Source organism: Oncorhynchus keta, chromosome 15 (genome assembly GCF_023373465.1).
Source record: "Oncorhynchus keta strain PuntledgeMale-10-30-2019 chromosome 15, Oket_V2, whole genome shotgun sequence".
NCBI lineage: Eukaryota > Metazoa > Chordata > Actinopteri > Salmoniformes > Salmonidae > Oncorhynchus > Oncorhynchus keta.
The window spans coordinates 36,356,949-36,378,777 of record NC_068435.1 but is presented as its reverse complement, the minus strand read 5'-3'; the positions used below and the strand labels follow the sequence as shown (position 1 = coordinate 36,378,777).

The window sequence follows — 21,829 nt, the reverse complement described above, 5'->3', positions numbered from 1 at the left end:
CCTCACCTCCTCAACCTTGACGTAGGGGTTGTACATATTGACAGTTAGAACCCGAAAATTGTTCCTAGCCAAGCTCTTCACTTCATACAGGCACATCGGCTTTGTATCTCCCACCTCTCTCACTTTTTTAAGCATCTCATCGTGCTTGCTCTCCCTGTAGAAGACCACATCAAATGTTCCATCCAGTGAGTTGCTTTGAAGGCAAAACACGTCCTTCACCGCCAGCTTCAATATTCCAATAAGGATTGTTCTCCCAAACGTCTCCCTTCCAAATGGCTCCACATCCTTTTCCCTCCAAGCAAAACACAGGGTATTTGCCAGTCCGATCCCCGGGACCTACCCATTTGACGACCTCTGCGCCATCTCTGCAAGGAGAATGACGCTCTCCTCCAGCCAAAAAAACTCCAAAACAATAAGGGAGAAAAAACAAAAACACTCCTACTTCGACCTTCTGACTCAGCGAGCTCTGGGGCACCTCGGTACCAAGCTTGATCTGAGCCAAAAGGCCGATAACCCACAAATGGAACCCTGCAACCGCCAGGCACCCGGTGGTCTCGACAGACCTCAGCGGGTTGGCAAAAGCCGGCTCCTCCCTCCCCCCCACCCAAAGTTTCCCCGGCGACAGGCAGGTGTTCAGTGCCACTATTTGTACCCCAGCCAGTCGTCATCGGGCTTGAACTCAATTGCCCGAGTGACGACTTACTTCTAGTGGAAAAATACGCCCGCACGCCGGTCAGCCAGCCAGCCAGCTTGAAGTCAAAACGCCTTAGCAAAAAGTCTCGGTCGCGGCGGCGTCATCTCTGTCAATTTCTCTTGAAACAAGTTACCGGGCTCTGCAAAAGCACCTCCAAAAATAAGTTGAACTCGTAAGTATTCCTCTCCACGGAAGTCTTTAGTGAAAGGTGAAAGGCTTGTGCGTAATGAAGAGAAACCAGAGTCGTATGGAAGTCAGAGGCGGGGCCCGAGTCACACTGTGCACTCTAGGCCGGGATCCACGGGTGGTCCCAGAACCCACTCTTCCAAGTTTTCGAGGGCTGTGGGTAAAAAGTCAGAAAGAGACACACACACACTATCCTGGCCCATTTTAAGTCAAATGGAGGGAAACGGGGGACCCCATTGAAGGGCGCTTCGCACTTCTTTCAGTTTGGATGTTTCTGTCCATCTCTTCTTCTGCTAGCTAGCTGTTTACATAGCTTGGTGAATTTGTATTTTTCCTTGACAACGGGAGAAAAGTGTTGCACCGTTCCCAGAGGTACTGCAATACCGGGTCGATGCGTGGAGCGAGCTCCATTTCCGACTCCCTGTTCGAAAAATCCATTTAATATGTAGTCCCCCGGTGGGGGACGCATCAGATATTAAACTGATAAGAACAGATGATGATTCAAAAAATGTATTCTTCCTTTCATACATCCAAACTGTGAACAATTCACATATTTATAACCATCCCATACAGAACGTTTTTACAACAAAACACTGGTTTTCAAAACGTTGTACCACCCCATCATAACATAGACCACAATCTATTTCACAGTTGAAAAATCATCACGTCAATTACATTTTCTAACCGACTGACATTTCCCCCATCTCGATTTATGATACATGGAAACATAAACACAGGGTATTGGTGTTCAACCTGCGCCTGACCCCTTTTCTTTTGCAGGGGACCGCAGTGAGCAAAAACCACAATACATCAATAAACATAAGACTTCAAATCCCACAACAGCCTACCAAACCTACCTTGTAGGAAATAACTAACTGACCAGCCCTAGCCCCCCTTTCCACCACTCTAGGGCAGGCATGGTGGCCCCACTTCCTCTCCTCCCTCTCAAATCTCCCTCCACTCTCCTCACTATTCCCTCCACCCCACAGTTTGCCCCCGACTTTGCCTGGCCAAACCTTGCCTGGCCAAACCTTGCCAGGCATCCCACAGCCCTTCTTTAATCAGACTCATTTTGACTTTATATGGTGCACCAAGAGATAGTTTCTTGCTTATGACCATAACGGCCTTGTGGAATTTAAAATCTTTGTCCGTTTTTTCCCACAATGCTGAAATATGTGCCCTCATCCAAACGATCTGTGCTACAAAGTGATGGCTACAGTATATGCAATTTGCTTATCTAAATGGTGAAAATGCAACATCTGTTAATCAGACTCACTTTGATTTTATATAGTGCACCAAGAGACAGTTTCTCACTTATGACAATACCAGCCTAAGTGAGCACTTCCTGTTTGTAAAGTGAGACAGGTGTTGGTGATTAAGTCATGAGTGAGTGGTTTTTTTTCTTGAGTGTTTGCTTGAGAGCTATTTTCAACATATTTTGAAGTATAATTGAGATTTTTGCATTTGAACAAGTTTGGTTCGTTTTTTTCCCCTTTGCAGTTTTGCTTCTTGGGGGAGAGTTTTTGTTCTCAATTTTGTTTACTATGACGGACAACATGGCAATGACTAACGGAATGCTCAACGGAAAAAATATGGCAAAGAATTTACGGTGGCAGTGGAGTTGATGGGAGAAGATAAAGTTACAACGATGGAGTTACTACGTTCGATTAAAGTGGTGTGTGGGGAGGTGGTGGGATGTAGACTGAAAGGAGAAAGAAAGTACGAAATTACAAGAAAAAGTAAAAGAATCAGTTAAAATCCCATCGCATTTCACCCTACTTTTTGCATTTCTATATAATAATCTAATCCACCCTATTATTTTATTACCAAAACCAAATCTTTCCAAAACCCTAAACAAAAAATCATGTTCTACCCTATCAAAAGCCTTATTTAAATCTATGCTTAAAACAATACCCCCCTATCTTATCCCCATTAATTTTGTGTATCACGTCTCTAATTGTATTAATTGTGTCAACTATGTCCCTCCCTGGAACACTGTAATTCTGTGTTGGTGCAATAATGTCATGTAAAACTCTCCTCATTCTATTCCCTAAAATTTTGGCTAAACTCTTGTAATCCACATTCAATAAACTAATAGGCCTATAATTGTCCAATTTTACCCTACTCCCTTTGTTTTTATATAAAATAGTTATCATCGGGGGCGGAGCTAGCATGTTGGAGTGAACGGCTGTGCGTGAGAGGCTCCTGCAACTTTTTTGCAAAATAATCTAATTTAACCTACTTTATTGCACTTTTTACAACAAACGTTTCTTTCTAATACAAGATTGTAACTTTTTATATGAAAATGCCGAGTAATAAGCGACCAAAGGACAATAAATCCACAGCGGAGGCCTACTCCCCACTAAACAACGAGACAGACATGGCGGGAGGCACATGCAACAACGTGACACTTACAGAACTTACCCGGGCTTTGGGGGAGCTACGTGTTGCTATAGCTGAGGATCTTAAGGCCACTATTGCTGAGCTGGACACCAAAATCGAGAGCGTCATTCGAACGGTCGCTTCGCATGGCCAGAGTATTGTGGACCTTGAGAAAGCTTCTGAATTCAACGCTGGTAGGATCGACGAGTTAGAGAAGCTATGCTCGTCATTGCAGGATACTGTGCAGAGGCTTTCTGTGAAAGTGGTGGACCTGGAGGGCCGATCCAGACGTAATAACCTTCGCGTTGTTGGTCTGGCAGAGGGGATAGAGGCGGGCTCTCGCCCTACCGACTTCTTCGCCAAGCTACTGAAGGATGCAATGGGATCGGATGTTTTGGATTCGGATCCCCAGCTGGATCGCGCACATCGCTCCCTTGTCCCAGTGCCTGGACCGGGCCAACGTCCAGTAATAATCTGTCACAGTTTCAAGACCAAGGATCTTATCCTGCGTGAAGCTCGAATGAGGGGCGGCAACCTGTCACATAAAGGGCATCCATTCCGTGTCTATGAGGATTATGCGCCCGATGTGGCAAAGCATCGCGCCGACTACAGAGATGTCATGACTAAACTCTACAAACTCCATCTTCGCCCAGCCTTACTCTTCCCTGCAAGACTAAGAATTACCCCGCCTTCCGGTGAGAAGATTTGTCTCTCCTCGGTTTTGGACGCAGAGAAGTTTATCCAGGGATATACACCAATCCCCCGTACAGGTTAGAGTGCCTTGTTAGTTAGTGCGTGTTAGGGTCTGCTCATGGACTCGAATCCATACTATACCATATTGGGTGAAAACGTATTAAACGGGCTCAACAAGGGCTACCGAGCATGTAAGACGCTGAGCAGACCAATGGATGGCGGTCAGAGCTCTCATTTAACGTTAAATTCACTTTCATCCCGGCTGTGCTCAGCGATGCATATTTTTACTTCCAGGTTTGATCACTGACACCTTCGGATGGATATACTTATATTCCCCCACTTTTGTTTTGTTTCGTTATTTATTTTACAATCCTTACATCACTCTTACTACCATACCATTTATTTATTGCTTGCAGGGGACTGGGGGTGATGGTTGGGAGGGGGCAGACGCCTGGTTAGCAAGTTGATGTTTTGTGCAGTTCTGCCTTTGTCTGGCCGTGGGCCTCTCTCCCGACTAGAGTCCCACCAGCCCTCTGTAGTGCTTATGTATGTGTAGGTGTGCGTAAATATAATTACTATTTGTACTTTATTACTATTTTCTCTTAGCATTTTAGTATTATGTATGTGTATATTTTAAATCAGTGTAGATTGTTATTCTGGGGTATGAATGTTTATATGTGTATGTGTGCATATGGATGTATATACATATTCTTTAAATATATATTTTTATATATGATTTTTTTGTGTGGGTATGTATACATACATGTATATGTATGGATGTGTGTGTGTGTATGTATATATATATATGGGTGTGTGTATGTGTGTATGTATATGTGTGTGTGTGTGTGTGTGTGTATATGTGTGTGTGTGTGTGTGTGTGTGTGTGTGTGTGTGTGTGTGTGTGTGTGTGTGTGTGTGTGTGTGTGTGTGTGTGTGTGTGTGTGTGTGTGTGTGTGTGTGTGTGTGTGTGTGTGTGTATATATATATATATATGGGTGTGTGTGTATGTATGTATGTATCTATATATATATATATATGGGTGTGTGTGTATGTATGTATGTATATATATATATATATATGGGTGTGTGTGTGTATATGTGTGTATATGTGTGTGTGTATATATATATGGGTGTGTGTGTGTGTATGCATGTGTATGTGTGTATATATATATATATATATATATAAGATATATATTTTTACTTATTTTTTATTAAACATATTTTTTTTATGGGGGGAACGTTTAATTTAACAAATCCTTGTTCCGATCTCCTGACCCACAGTATGTAAAGGTACGGCTGACTAGGTCGGTTGCGGATGGTTTATTTTTTGACCGGCAGTGCTTAGCAATATTATCTTGAGGCTATATCTTGCTTATTTCTGGGATTGACCCAGGATGACGCTTAAATGCGCAATATGTTTAAGTTGCAACTTATTCGGTTTAGGTTTATTAGATGCTAACTGAACACTTAACTCAAGGGAGCCTCCTCAGTTCATATGTTAGTAGAAGTTCTAGGATAGTGAGAGGTGAACGTATAGTTGGTATTTTATTTTTGTTTTACCTCTGGTTCGAGGTCGCGCCGTGCTTTTTTGGCATCGGCCAGACAATGTGTTTATTATTTTTATTTTTCCTTTTTTTTCTCTCCTGTTTGTACATTCCTGTTAAAGGTGGGTTGATGGGGGGGGGGTAAGTGTTGTGGAAATTAGGGGAACAGGGGGGGAAGTAAAGGTGCTTGCAGGGGGGAGGGGTGGGTGCTACATATGCTGATCGTGATGGTTTGGTGCGCTTTCTTACCTTTTTATCAAGTTACATGATATGCAGGCCACCATAGGAACTACAAACGAGAGGAGGGTGGGGCTTACATTCACTTCCTGGAATGTCAAGGGTTTAAACGAACCAATTAAGAGGGGCAAGGTCCTAGCCCACTTGAAAGCACTCTCGTCTGATATTATATTTTTGCAAGAAACCCATCTGAAGAATAACTCTCATAGCAGACTTAGGTGTAGGTGGGTGGGGCAAGTGTATCACTCTAACCTCTCTGCCAAAACGAGAGGCACAGCGATTCTGGTACGGAAAGGAATTCCCTTTCTACATAAAACCACTATTGCGGATAAAGAGGGTCGGTATGTGATCGCAATAGGAGAAATCCACTCTACCTCAGTAACTCTACTAAATATCTATGGGCCAAACATTGACAACCCCTCTTTTTTCAAAAGAGTCCTTGCCCTGATTCCAGATATCTCCCATACTAACCTGGTCATTGGAGGGGACCTTAACTGTGTGCTAGACCAATATTTGGATAGATCCTCTACCCGGCGAACCCCTACCTCCTATTCAAGCGAATTCTTGAATACCTACATAAAAAATTCAAACTTATTTGATATATGGAGGATCGCTAACCCTACGGGTAAGGGAATACTCCTTTTACTCTCATGTTCACAAGGTTTACACCCGAATTGACTACTTTTTGTTGGACGCTAGACTACTCCCCTATACCTGTAATGTGAGGTATCATGATATTATAATCTCGGACCACAGTCCACTCACCTTCTCCCTGAGATTGGGTGACATTGTACCAAACGAGAGGGTCTGGAGGTTGAATCCTCAGCTCCTCACAGAACCAACATTCTGTGAATATCTTAAAGACCAAATTACATTTTTCTTTGATACCAACGACAACACAGAGACCTCCCCAGCATTATTGTGGGAAACACTGAAGGCTTATCTGAGAGGCTGTATCATCTCCTTTCAGGCTGCCAGGAGTAGGCAAAACAGAGGAAAACTGGAAGAACTAGAGGGACAAATTCACTTACTGGATAGGGAGAATGCTAGCCACCCATCTATGGAGAAACATAAAAAAATTACCTCTTTAAAATTGGAATATAATCAGATTCTCTCAGCTAAAATCGCTAAATCTTTTCTCTATGCCAAGCAAAAATATTTTGAGTTTGGTGACAAACCACACAAATTACTCGCCAGACAACTTCGAAAAAATGTGAGTGACCGAATGATTCGCAGGGTTAAATCTGCATCTGGGGAATTACTCTCTTCCCCCAAAGACATCAATGACAGATTCCGGCAGTTTTATGAGACTCTATATACATCTAAAGCGGATCCTAACCCCTTAATTATGCAAACATTTTTGGAGGACTGTAATCTTCCTGCCCTGAACCAGGAAGATTCTAACTTCCTGAATAAGGAAATATCTCTTGATGAAATTCGAGAAACAATTACATCTCTAAAGAGTGGCAAGACCCCGGGCCCAGATGGATACCCTGGTGAATTCTATAAAACATTCAGCAACATGCTCTCCCCCCTATCTGCACAAAATGTTGATTCAGGCCAATGAGGATGGAGCTCTCCCTTCTACTTTGGATGAAGCGTTCATTACAGTTATACATAAGAAGGGTAAAGATCCAGAAGAGGTAGGGTCATACAGACCAATATCTCTCCTTAATACAGACCAAAAGATTTTAGCAAAAACGCTGGCTAACAGGCTTAGCACTTTAATTGGCAAATTGGTCCATTCGGATCAGACCGGCTTTATCCCTAACAGAAACTCATTCTTCAATCTCAGGCGCCTCTTCAATATTATGTATTCTCAGAGGTTACCCAACGTGGACCTTGCCGTCATATCTCTTGACGCCGAAAAGGCCTTTGACCAAGTTGAGTGGCCCTATCTATTCAAGGTCCTACAGAAATTTAATATTGGAGATAGGTTCATAAATTGGATCCAGCTTTTATATAGGAACCCCTGTGCCAGAATACTCACTAACCAATCATTGTCGCCCGATTTAACCTCAACAGGGGGACAAGGCAGGGTTGTGCGCTGTCGCCTATGCTCTTCGCCCTAATTATCGAACCGCTCGCTCAGACGATTAGATCTTATGCAGCAATACACGGCTATAATACTAAAGATACTCTAAATAAGATCTCCCTATACGCAGATGACATCCTCCTCTATGTAACAGAACCCCAGGCTAGTATCCCAGCTATTCTTGATGTGATCAATTTGTTTGGTACCTTCTCGGGATACAGAATAAATTGGAACAAGAGTGAATTAATGCCCATACGGTCGCAAAATACCTCCTGGCTAGAACATCTCCCATTTAAGTTATCTTCAGAAAAATTTACCTACCTAGGAATTGTAGTTACCAAACAATACTCCTTACTATTTAAAGAGAATTTCCCTCTCTGATACAAAAACTCAAAGCAAACATACTATTTTGGAGAACTCTCCCAATTTCTCTGCTCGGAAGAATTAATGCCATTAAAATGGTCTTCCTCCCACAACTGCTCTACCTATATCAGAACATCCCAGTATTCATACCTAAATCCTTTCATAAACAACTGGACTCAATTATCAATCCTTTCATCTGGGATTATAAAACACACAGGATAGGTAAAAAACACCTCTGTAAATCCAAGACGGAAGGAGGATTGTCTCTCCCAAATTTTATATTTTATTACTGGGCCGCTAACCTCCGCATTGTTACGTTTCTGTTGGATGACGTACTCCCGGCATCCAGCTGGCTTAGTATGGAGCGTGAGGAGTGTCACCCCTTCTCTATTGGCGCTGTGATTTTGTCGCCTGTCAATCTGGAGATGTCACTTTATTGTAACAATCCTATAATACATGGCACAGTCCGAATCTGGAAGCAAATTAAAGTCCACTTTGAGCTCAGACCAATGTCATTCATGCTCCCTGTCGCCAGGAATCCCTCCTTTGCCCCTTCTAACCTTGACAACACCTTTGAGCGATGGGGAGAGTTGGGGATAAGCACCATAGGGGATTTATACATAGAAGGGACCTTTGCTTCCTTTGAGCTGCTGAGGGAAACTTATAATCTTCACAGAAGTAATTTTTTCAGATACCTACAAATTAGAGACTACGTTAGAAAACACCTCCCAACATTTGGGAATGCTAAACCTTCCATGTTTGACGGATGCATAAAAATATGCCCCACCTCAGATAAACTGATATCGCGTCTATATGATGCTTTTCAATCTGTTAGCACACCTTCTACTGATGCCATCAAGGCAAAATGGGAGGAAGAACTAGGGACTGACATCTCAGTGGCAGACTGGGAAGAGAGCTTGGAGTATATCCACACATGCTCCATTAATTCCAGACATCGTCTCATACAATTCAAGGTATTACACAGATTACACTATTCCAAAACTAAACTGCATAGGATATTTCCTGATACATCCCCTACATGTGATAAATGTCAGGCTACGCAGGGTACACTACTCCACTGCTTTGCCCTATGCTCTAGATTGCATGGTTATTGGTGTGGAATTTTTAGGATCCTCTCTGAAGTTTTGGAGACTTCAATAGATTCAGACCCGCTTCTGATAATCCTGGGAGTATCTGAGTCCCTAAACGGATTAACCAACCCCCAAAAACAACTAATCTCGTATGGTCTCATCTCGGCAAAAAAACTAATCTTGTTGTTTTGGAAAAGGAGGGAAGCGCCCTCTACCAAATTATGGCTCAGTGAATTGGCAAACACTGTACACTTAGAAAGAATTAGATATATTCTGAACAATAAATTATCAACATTTGATAAAATCTGGCAGCCTTTCCTCTCCTACTTGGACGAGTCGGCGCTGTGAATTTGTACTTATTAACGCACTCTCAATGGTAAAATTTTAATCTACCTTTGGGCAGCGTGTGCTGGCCCTACCACCCGAGCAGTTGGGAGGGGGATAGGGGGGATAGGGGATGGGGGATAGGGGGGACATCTTCCCTCTTTCTTTCTACGTGTCCTTGTTTTGTATGTCGTGTTCTGTATTATTTGTTCTGCACCCAGAACTCTGGGTCTTGTTGTTCCTGTATGCTCTTTTATGTTTAGATAAGAATTGTATACCTGTCATGTATACCTATACACCATTCTTGTGTGTGTTTAATAAAAATATTTGAAACAAAAATAGCTATCATCCCTGTCTCCATTGATTCTGAAATGCAGTCATTCCCCTACATATAGTGGTAAACCTCCAATAAAATTGGTGCTATAAAAACTTTCAGACATTTTATAAAATTCTGCAATGATCCAATCTACACCAGGGCTCTTATTCACCTGTAAATCCTTAATCACATCTATAATTTCATTTACTGTAATCGTCCCATCACACATCAACTTATCCTCTACATTAATTTTCAACTCCACACTATCTAAAATTTCCTGTACACACCCCTCATCCACCTCCACTTTCTTAAATAAGTCCCTATAAAAATTCTGCACTGTCTCTAAAATCTCTACATAATCATCTATTACTTCACCCTTTACATTTTCAATCTGTCTAAGATATGTTCTTCTTTTAGTACTTTTCTCTAATCCAAGAAACAACGTGCATTTCTCCCCCTCCAAGAAATACATTGCTTTACTTCTTATAATAGCCCCCTTACACTTATCTATTTCATATTTACTCAATTTTTCTTTCAACTCTAAAAAATGTTCTATATTATAATTAGACTCACTGTCACATTTCCCCATTTCTTCTTCCAATTTAGCGCTCAACTCATTTTCTTCTCTTTTCATCCTACCTCTTTTTCCTTGCATATCTTATTCTAAAAACTTGTATTTTTTCCTTAACCTTGTCCCACCATAAACACGTATCATTCTCTTTCTGTTTATCCTCCATTTCACATGCTATCAAAGATTGAAGTTGTTTCCCATATTCCTCATCTCCTAAATACCCTGCATTCATACACCATATTCCACCCCCTGTTCTTTCCTTATCTAAACCCACTGAAAATAATAAACCAGCATGATCACTAAAAGTTGTAAAAACATACTTAATATCTTTCATAACATTCCTTAAACCTTCTTTTACTAAGATCTATCCCTGTTTGTTTCAAATCCCCTAAAACCACCTGCCTTCTAGAACATTCTCTTTTGTCTGGATTTTCCTCTCTCCACAAATCAATTATTCATTTTTCTAACATCTTCTTTAAAACCCCCCTAGATACATCACTTCTAAAAATAGCTCCTCTTGTCATATCCAGTCTATCCATTTTAACATTAAAATCCCCAACTACAATACAATTCCCCTCACACCATTTCCCTAATTCTAAAAATACATCTTTGCGCTCTATTTCAGTATTAGGCGCATAAATATTTATAATTCTAAAAACCATACTCATATATTCAAAATCCAAACTTTAAATCCTCTCATTATTATCATTATATATATGTTTCACATTCTCTACCACATCCTTCCTCAATAAAATAGCAACACCACATGAATTCCCCCTGCCATTGTTAACAAAAATAAAATCTCTCCATATTTTTTTTACTTCTAAAATACATACATTGTCCCAATGTGTTTCTTGAAGGCATAAAATATCAGAATTCTTCATTTTTACTATTCTTTGAAATGTTTCCATTGTTCTTAAACCGTTCGCATTGATTGACATAAAATGAACCATTCCAATAAATAGTAATATTAATAAATATTTTGTCATTTACCTCTATCTGTTGTCATGTTTTCTTCCTTTTCTGTCCTTTTTCACCTCCGCCGCCCTTTTCCTCTTCCTGTAGCCTCCCCATTTTCTGTCAATCTTTTCCATTTCATCTGAATCTGAAATTGACTCTAAATCCATCTCTTCCAAGAAACTTAAACTCTTCTTTCCTGTGCCTGTTGTGCTTCCTGTATCCATTTGTGTCTCCTGTATTATTGTCAGCATCCCACTCCCCTCCACTTCACCTTCTTCCGAGGCACCCACATAGCCCGAGGTCCCCCCCCAAAATCTGTGAGTCCCCAGTCACTCCACCAGCCCACTCCCCCCCTCCTCCTGAAAACGCCCTCTTATTTCTGAGTCCATACTGCTCCCTATTTCATTCATCTTCTGTTCCATCTTCTCCCTTCTTGCATTCTCCGTCTCTCCACCCGTCTCCATCCGTCTCTCCACGTCCTCTCCTCCATCATCTTCTTCTGGTCTCGGAGATATATCTGTCTCCACAAAAAGATCATGGCTCCCCTCCTCATTCACAACCTCTCCACAGTTGCACTCGTCAGTTCTCATGCGACATCCTTCGCAAAATGCCCTTTCCTTTCCACCTACACATTCTCTTGCATAATGCCCTTGCTTCCCACACTTATAACATTTGAATTCAGGGCAGTCCTTCAAAATATGACCAGGCTGAATACAAAGCCTACAAACTCTGACCTGCTTATCATGAATAACTCTAAACTACTCTCCTCCTTCAAGTGTGTCAAACTTTGTAGAGTACGGCAATGATTTCACAGTGTCAGTAAATTTCACTTTGCAGTATCTCATGCCATTTGCTATCTCCGTCCCTGGCCAAACTCTCCTCCTGATTTCAGAGACTGCTGATACACCCCAGCTACCTAGCTTGGCCAATATAGCATTGTCTTCCATATGCACAGGCAAATTCATGAAAGAGACTATAAGTTAATTGGAAACCATGTCTCTTGCCATAATTCTTGTTTCTTTAATCATAAAGCCATCCATTAAGCTCTCTTTTCTTTTTCCATTTCTCATCGTGACCTCATACTTTCTTTCTCATTTTACTCTACATCCCACCACCTCTCCACACACCTCTTTAATCGCACGTAGTAATTCCATCGTCGTGACTTTATCTTCTCCCATCAACTCCACTGCCACCGTAAATTCTTTGCCATATTTCAGTCCTCCTTCATCTCCATGTTTCTTCCATTGAGCATTTTCTTTGTCCATTTTGTCTGTCAATGTAAAAAAAAATGAAACCCAAAAAACTCTCCCCCAAGCAGCAAAACTGCAAAGGGGGAAAAAACGAACCAAACTTAAACTTGTTCAAATGCAAAAATCTAAATTATACTCCGAAAAATGATGAAAATAACCAAAACACTCTCACCAAACAATCTCAAGCAAACAAACACTCACTCACGACTTAATTACCAACACCTGTCTCACTCAGGCCGGTATGGTCGTAAGTGAGAAACTATCTCTTGGTGCACTATGTAAAGTCAAAGTGAGTCTGATTAACAGCTGTTGCATTTTCACCATTTAGATAAGCATCTTTGTGTCACTCAAAAAGTGGAATGTACTGTAGCCATAATTTGTAGCACAGATTGTTGGATGAAATACAAACTAACCTTGCTTACTTCTTTCAAAGCGAGGGCACATATTTCAGCCTTGTGGGAAAAAAACGGACAAAGAGTTGAAATTCCACAAGGCAGTGACAAAAAGCTTACAGCACCTGGTATTCCCAGGCGGTCTTGCATCCAAGTACTAACCAGGCCCGACCCTGCTTAGCTTCCGAGATCAGACGAGATCAGGCGTACTCAGGCCAGTGTGGTCGTAAGCGAGGAACACTATATATATCTCTTGGTGCACTATATAAAGTCAAATTGAGTCTGATTAACAGCTGTTGCATTTTCACCATTTAGAGAAGCAGAGAGCATTGATAGATAAAGAAGAGAGAGAGAGAGAGAACATTTGATAGATAAAGAAGAGAGAGTGAGTGAGAGCATTGATAGATAAAGGAGAGAGAGAGAGAGAGAGAGCATTGATAGATAAAGAAGAGAGAGAGAGAGAGCATTGATAGATAAAGGAGAGAGAGAGAGAGAGAGAGAGCATTGATAGATAAAGTAGAGAGAGAGAGAGCATTGATAGATAAAGGAGAGAGAGAGCGAGAGAGAGCATTGATAGATAAAGTAGAGAGAGAGAGAGCATTGATAGATAAAGGAGAGAGAGAGAGAGAGAGAGAGAGAGAGAGAGAGAGAGAGAGAGAGAGAGAGCATTGATAGATAAAAGAGAGAGAGAGAGCATTGATAGATAAAAGAGAGAGAGAGAGCATTGATAGATAAAAGAGAGAGAGAGAGCATTGATAGATAAAAGAGAGAGAGAGAGCATTGATAGATAAAAGAGAGAGAGAGAGCATTGATAGATAAAAGAGAGAGAGAGAGCATTGATAGATAAAAGAGAGAGAGAGAGCATTGATAGATAAAAGAGAGAGAGAGAGCATTGATAGATAAAAGAGAGAGAGAGAGCATTGATAGATAAAAGAGAGAGAGAGAGCATTGATAGATAAAAGAGAGAGAGAGAGCATTGATAGATAAAAGAGAGAGAGAGAGCATTGATAGATAAAGGAGAGAGAGAGAGAGCATTGATAGATAAAGAAGAGAGAGAGAGAGCATTGATAGATAAAGAAGAGAGAGAGAGAGCATTGATAGATAAAGAAGAGAGAGAGAGAGAGCATTGATAGATAAAGGAGAGAGAGAGAGCGAGCATTGATAGATAAAGTAGAGAGAGAGAGCGAGAGAGAGCATTGATAGATAAAGTAGAGAGAGAGAGAGCATTGATAGATAAAGGAGAGAGAGAGAGAGAGAGAGAGCATTGATAGATAAAGAAGAGAGAGAGATAGAGAGAGAGAGCATTGATAGATAAAGAAAACAGAGAGAGAGAGAATTGATAGATAAAGCTAACAGAGACAGAGAGAGCATTGATAGATAAAGAAGAGAGAGAGAGCGAGAGAGAGAGCATTGATAGATAAAGAAGAGAGAGAGAGCGAGAGAGAGAGCATTGATAGATAAAGGAGAGAGAGAGAGAGAGAGAGAGAGAGAGAGCATTGATAGATAAAGTAGAGAGAGAGAGCGAGAGAGAGAGCATTGATAGATAAAGAAGAGAGAGAGAGGAGAGAGAGAGCATTGATAGATAAAGAAGAGAGAGAGAGCGAGAGAGAGAGCATTGATAGATAAAGGAGAGAGAGAGAGAGAGAGAGAGAGAGCATTGATAGATAAAGTAGAGAGAGAGAGAGCATTGATAGATAAAGAAGAGCGAGAGAGAGAGAGAGAGAGCATTGATAGATAAAGTAGAGAGAGAGAGAGCATTGGTAGATAAAGAAGAGCGAGAGAGAGAGAGAGAGCGAGAGAGAGAGCATTGATAGATAAAGAAGAGAGAGAGAGCGAGAGAGAGAGCATTGATAGATAAAGGAGAGAGAGAGAGAGAGTTGAGTTTTAAATACTCCTTATTGGGTCTGGGGGCCCACCACACAATAAAAACTCATACAAAACCACAGTTACACATCAATTAAAAACACAACTCCAATTCCTCCTCCACAGTAACTACACACAACAGCCTCGGAATACCCCATATACTCAAAAACAGATCGATATTGTTGACAAGTTTATAATATGCAAACTCAACCCTTAGTCTCGCTGCCAACATTCCCTCCAGCATTCCCACCACATCCACAGACCCCTGTCCCCGAATACTGTTCTTTCGGGTCTTCCATATCGCTAATTTTGCTGCCCCTAACAGAAAATTAAGCAACACAACTACACCCTTTTGACTGAACCTGTACTTTGGCCCAAATATATACAGTTGGGAAGAGAAAACCTCTCCCAACGTTGAGAACCAATCAGTGATCAGTTGAATCATCCCAACCAACCTGGGACACAGTAAAAACAGATGTGGCAGAGATTCAGACTCAGAATGGAATGGACAGAATGCACAGAATGGACACCCCTCCCCAACAGTAGGGTCCAGGTGTACCAGATGCATGTTAGTGGCTATAGCTCCATGTATTATCCTCCATTGGAGGTCAGCTGTCCTCTTATCAATAGGCAGTTTATATAATGATCGCCAACAGCCTTTTGGAGAGGCACCTGGACCAAGCACATCCGCCCACCTCGTCGATTTTACCCCTTCCAGGGAAGAGGCATGGGACACCTTTACACATGTTCTGTACATGGCCTTCTTTCCCACCTCCTTGAACTCCCCCAGCTCCGGGGTATCGAAGGAAAGCAGCATCCCCACGTCCTCTTCAAATGCCCCTATCGCAGCACTAACAATCAGTGCAGGGAACACATAATCCAGACCCTCCTTCCACCGATCAGAATTGGAAGTGTCAGTCACATACTGCAGATGAGGCACTGGCAACGAGTCGCAGACCTCATCGACGACCTTCCTCAGTAGGCGAGATGATCGGATCCCCGCTCTTTCTCCCAGCTCCTCCAACGATCTGCTCCTGCTCCGCATCAGATGACCCAGCTTGGTACACCCCACGCCTAACAGGCATGAACGTAGGCTAGCTGAACCCAGAACACGGGACTGGATGGCAGTGTTGTGAAAAAGAGGCTCTTCAAAAAGCCACATCCCTGGTGGCGTGCAGGCCTTACGGGACTTGACAAAGACTCTCCAAGCCTGCATAACAGACTCATAAAATGGAGTCAGGCCAGTCAAATCACCCCCCTCCAGCTTTAAGAGGAAAAGATGCTTGTCTAAGCCCAAACAGCCCGCTCTCCTCATCAATGTGTAGGCTGTTTCAGCCCAGCTCGAACAGTCTCTGTACAGCAATCTCTGGGCTGCTTGGAGCCGGAAAGCCATGATCCTAGAAGAAATGTCCACCAGGCCTTGCCCACCCTCGTGCAGTGGCAGGTACAGGGCTGCAGCTTTGATCCAGTGTTGTCCAGACCAGAAGAAATTGACAAGGGTCCTCTGAAGCTCTTGTATCAGACCCTTTGGTGGCTGCAAAATCATTAGCCTGTGCCACAGGGTAGAGGCAGCAAGATTATTAGCTACCAGGACCCTTCCCCTATAAGACAGCTGGGGTAGCAACCATTTCCATCTTGACAGTCTGGCACACACTTTCTCCAATACACCCTCCCAGTTCTTTTCTGAAAGACATCAGAGCCTAGAAAAACCCCCAAAGTCTTCATCCCATCTCTGCCCCACTGAAGCCCCCCTGGTAACCTTGGAGTGGACCCCGTTTGAAGCCGACCTGCCCACAGCGCTTCACTCTTTCCCCAATTGACTCTAGCTGAGGAGGCCCCCTCATACACCTTTAAAGTGTTTGAGAGAACCTTAACATCCTCACCCCCTGTAATAAAAACTATCACGTCATCTGCATACGCAGAGAGTGCTATCGTGGGACCCTTCATTACACCTGGCACAGAGAAACCAGTAAGCTTCGCTCTTAAAAAACAAAGCATTGGTTCAATCGCCAGACTATATAACTGCCCTGAAATTGGGCATCCCTGCCTGATGCCCCTTTGGACAGGGATGGGGCAACTTAAACCACCACCCACCTTCACCATACACGAGGCTCCAGCATACAGTAAATTCACCCATGACAGAAAAACATCCCCAAACCCAAAGGCTTTCATTGTTTTAAACAAGTACTGGTGGTCCACACGATCAAAAGCCTTCTCCTGATCTAACGAAAGTAAACCCACATTTACATCAGACAGTTTACAAATGTCTAAAACATCTCTTATTATAAACAAGTTGTCAACAATAGAGCGATCAGGTACACAGTAAGACTGGTCCTTGTGGATCAACAGTCCCAGATACTCTTTCAACCTGTTTGAGAGACATTTAGAAACAATTTTGTATTCTGCGCACAGCAAAGCAACAGGTCTCCAATTTTTTATGAGAGCCAAATCCCCTTTTTTGGCAACAGTGAAAGCACCGCACGTTGACAGGATACAGGAAGAGAACCCTCATGAAAAGATTCACACAGCACTTCATAAAAATCCTCCCCAATAGACCCCCAAAAGTGCTTATAGAACTCAGATGGTAAACCATCGATGCCAGGGGCTCGGCCTGATGAGAGCTGCATAACTGCTGTGGACAGCTCCTGCAGTGTAATGTCAGCATCCAATACGACTCTCTGCTCAGGTCCCAATTGAGGAAGACCATGTAACAACTGTTCAGTACACAGAGAGTCACAATCCTCCGCCTTATAGAGGACAGAGTAGAAATCCACGGCATGTTGACGCATTTCACTGTCATCCGTGGTCACCTTCCCATCAGGGAGACGAAGGCAGACCATCTGTTTACGTTGTAATGTCGACTGTGCGAGGTTAAAAAAAAAGCACTGGGAGCATCCATATCCTTGAGGGAAGCGAAACGAGACCTAATCAAGGCACCCTTCACTCTTTCATGCAGAAACGACCTCAGTTCATGTCTCTTGTCCTGTAAGTTCATGACTAGTCCAGGGTCGTTCTGAGTGAGCAGCTTCAATTCAATAGACTTGATATCCTGTTCAAGGGCCTTGATAGTCTCTTTAACTTCAGTTTGAGACAGAGCAGTATACTGTTGACAAAAAACTCGTATTTGGGCCTTCCCAACCTCCCACCATTGTCTCAAGGACTCAAAATTCCCCTTTATAACCCTCCATTTTTCCCAAAACAACACAAACCTGTCACAAAACATGACATCATGTAACAATTTAACATTAAAATACCAGTAAGGTGATGACCTTCGTGGACAGGACATGTGAATATCAACAGAAACAACATGATGATCAGAAAATCCCACAGGAGTAATGGCACACCTTCCAACCCTACTACAGTATTGCTCAGATACATACAACCTGTCTAACCTTGCTGCACTGACACGACCTTCATTAATTTTTAGCCATGTGTACTGCCTAACTTTTGCATTCCTTACTCTCCACACATCAGAAAGCTCAAACTCATTTAATAGGCCAGACAGGCAAGTGGCTGACCGCAGGTGAGGTTCTTCAGCGGTGCGATCAACAGTAAAATCCACTGTACAATTCCAGTCACCCCTAAAACCATACACCCCTCTTGATCACACTGTCTTAAGGTTTCCTTTATCTGATCAAAAACAGCAATACGCTCTGTACCCTCATTAGAGCATAAACATTCAAAAAAACAAACAAAAACCCCATAACATCCACCTTGACCAATAAAGCCCGACCCTTGACAATCTCTGTTGTAGATACCACAGTCACCCCTAAGCCTGAGGAAAACAAGATTGCCACCCCAGTACTGAAATTAGTACCATGACTGAGTACATGCTGCCCCTCCCACCACATACCCCAGTCAACCTCATTTTCCTCATCACTATGCGTCTCCTGTAGGAAAACTACATTAAGCCTTTTCTGTTTTATTACTTCTAAAACCCAAGCCCTCTTATTCCTGTCCCTTCCCCCATTAATATTAAGAGAACCTACCCTTAGTACTTCCATATAGAAAAGAGAAAAGAAAAGCAGAAGAGCCCACAGAGAAACCAACAAGAAAAAAGACACCCTATGAGGCATGATCATCATCATTATTCTTCTTTCTTCTCTTAACCTGAACACGTTTCCCGCCACCTTTTGCTGCTGCAACAGCAGTAATAAATTTCCTCAAGCGAAACCGCTTCTTCTCACTCAGCTGGTCTAACCCCACCGTCTTCTGTAACATCACAGCTGACCTCACAAACTTATCAACATCAAAATAATCTGCCAATTTGACAGATTTCCCAAAAGTCTGATCCAGAAACTCATTTACCTCCTCTAGATCATAAACTGAGTCCTCGCCATCAGCTGTCATATCTAACGAGATATCCATATCCTTCTCTTGATCCTCCTCAGCTGAGACCACAGACAACTGACTCCCTCTACCTCATCCCTTTCAACACTCCCCACTTGCACCTCATCACTCGTACCAAGCATCTCCTCCACTACCTGGGAGACTAGCCCCACCTGAACATCACTACTCATAGTGGGCATCTCCTCCATTAACTGGGAGCCTAGCTCCACATGAACCCCAGCACTCGTAGTGGGAATCTCCTCCACTACCTGAGAGCTTAGCTCCACATGAAAACCCTCTTGTACCTCATTACTCATAATGGACAACTCCTCCACTACCTGGGAGCCTAGCTCTACATGAACCCCAGCACTCGTAGTGGGCATCTCCTCCACTCCCTGGGAGCCTAGCTCCACATGAACCCCCTCCTTTACCCCAGCACTCATACTGGGCACCTGCTCACCAGTCTGAGGAACTGGCTCTTCAGATACATCCTTACCTTCTACAACAATATTTTTCTGCTGCATAACATTACCTTCTAATACAAGTTGCAACCCCGTGCCCTCAACAAGGATAACTTGTTCCTCAGCAACAGGTGCTTGTGGCTGCTCTACCGCTGTCAGCTCACCTCTCCCTACATCAGCGGGCCCAGGCGTTACGATAACCACCTGTGCCCCTCCCTCTGCCTTCTCCCTTTTCGGGCAAGCATGTCGCTTATGACCAAACTCTCCACACTCAAAACACCGTTGATTACCCGTACTAGCATAAACCATATACAATCTGTTGTCATACTTGATTTTAAACGATAACTCTAAAGTCTGCTCCGGTGAGTCCAAAAACATAAACACCTGTCGCCGAAATGACATTACCTGTTTCAACGCCGGGTGTTTGCAACCCAACGGGACAACCTTAATTGAACTGGCGAACTTCCCAAAGCGCAATAACTCGCGCTCCAATAGCTCATTTGGAATAAACGGTGGTACATTTGAAATCGTTACCCTTGTTGACGGGGAAAAAAGCGGCGTAACTTGAATAAACATTCCTTTAAGAAGTACACCATGCTCAACCATACGATCTACCAGACACTCTTCTTTAAGAAATACCACCACAGCTTTATTCATCCGAGATGCATAAGCGATATTCTCATATCCTACCTTCTCTCCTACGGCGACCAGAAACTCCTCCACCGTGACAGCAGCTTCAGTAACACACCTAAAGCCGTGCCGAAGTGACAGGGACGGCATCCCCATTCGGGCTGCCATCCCCGCCAAAATCTGGGTAATTCTGATACGCAAAACAAAATACTTAATTCTACCACACAAAAAAAAAATAATAACGTTAATCATGCACCAAGAAATAGAAAACCGAAAGAAAGTTGTGAATATCTAACTCTCCACAACACACGCACTCCTTCACTCAAACAATTCCCAGCATGCACCAATCACTCCCAGCATGCAGAGAGAGAGAGAGAGAGAGAGCATTGATAGATAAAGTAGAGAGAGAGAGAGCATTGATAGATAAAGAAGAGCGAGAGAGAGAGAGAGAGAGAGAGAGCATTGATAGATAAAGAAGAGCGAGAGAGAGAGAGAGAGAGAGAGAGCATTGATAGATAAAGTAGAGAGAGAGAGCATTGATAGATAAAGGAGAGAGAGAGAGAGAGAGAGAGAGAGAGAGCATTGATAGATAAAGAAGAGAGAGAGAGATAGAGAGAGAGAGAGCATTGATAGATAAAGAAAACAGAGAGAGAGAGCATTGATAGATAAAGAAAACAGAGAGAGAGAGAATTGATAGATAAAGCAAACAGAGAGAGAGAGAGAGAGAGCATTGATAGATAAAGCAAACAGAGAGAGAGAGAGCATTGATAGATAAAGCAAACAGAGAGAGAGAGAGAGCATTGATAGATAAAGCAAACAGAGAGAGAGAGAGACATAGCATTGATAGATAAAGCAAACAGAGAGAGAGAGAGAGCATTGATAGATAAAGAAAACAGAGAGAGAGAGCATTAATAGATAAAGCAAACAGAGAGAGAGAGAGAGAGCATTGATAGATAAAGCAAACAGAGAGAGAGAGAGCATTGATAGATAAAGCAAACAGAGAGAGAGAGAGAGAGCATTGATAGATAAAGCAAACAGAGAGAGAGAGAGCATTGATAGATAAAGCAAACAGAGAGAGAGAGAGAGCATTGATAGATAAAGCAAACAGAGAGAGAGACATAGCATTGATAGATAAAGCAAACAGAGAGAGAGAGAGAGCATTGATAGATAAAGCAAACAGAGAGAGAGAGCATTGATAGATAAAGCAAACAGAGAGAGAGACATAGCATTGATAGATAAAGCAAACAGAGAGAGAGAGAGAGCATTGATAGATAAAGCAAACAGAGAGAGAGAGAGAGCATTAATAGATAAAGCAAACAGAGAGAGAGAGAGAGAGAGAGAGCATTGATAGATAAAGCAAACAGAGAGAGAGAGAGAGAGGGCATTGATAGATAAAGCAAAGAGAGAGAGAGAGAGAGCATCTTATTTTTTATTTTACCTTTATTTAAACAGGCAAGTCAGTTAAGAACAAATTCTTATTTTCAATGACGAACTAGGAACAGTGTGTTA

At 42.5% G+C, this 21,829-nt stretch overlaps 1 non-coding gene and 2 pseudogenes across 1 annotated transcript; all 3 read right to left on the bottom strand.

Annotated features, from left to right (window-relative positions):
- Nucleotides 1–827: 827 nt before the first annotated feature.
- On the bottom strand, nt 828–940 carry LOC118395258 (U5 spliceosomal RNA). The gene has a single exon (XR_004827923.1). It is a non-coding gene; the product is annotated as a U5 spliceosomal RNA (small nuclear RNA).
- Nucleotides 941–1,230: 290 nt separating this feature from the next.
- LOC118395271 (uncharacterized) lies at nt 1,231–1,394 on the bottom strand (annotated as a pseudogene).
- An 11,756-nt stretch (nt 1,395–13,150) lies between these two features.
- Nucleotides 13,151–13,269, bottom strand: LOC118395257 (uncharacterized; annotated as a pseudogene).
- Between the last annotated feature and the right edge of the window lie 8,560 nt (nt 13,270–21,829).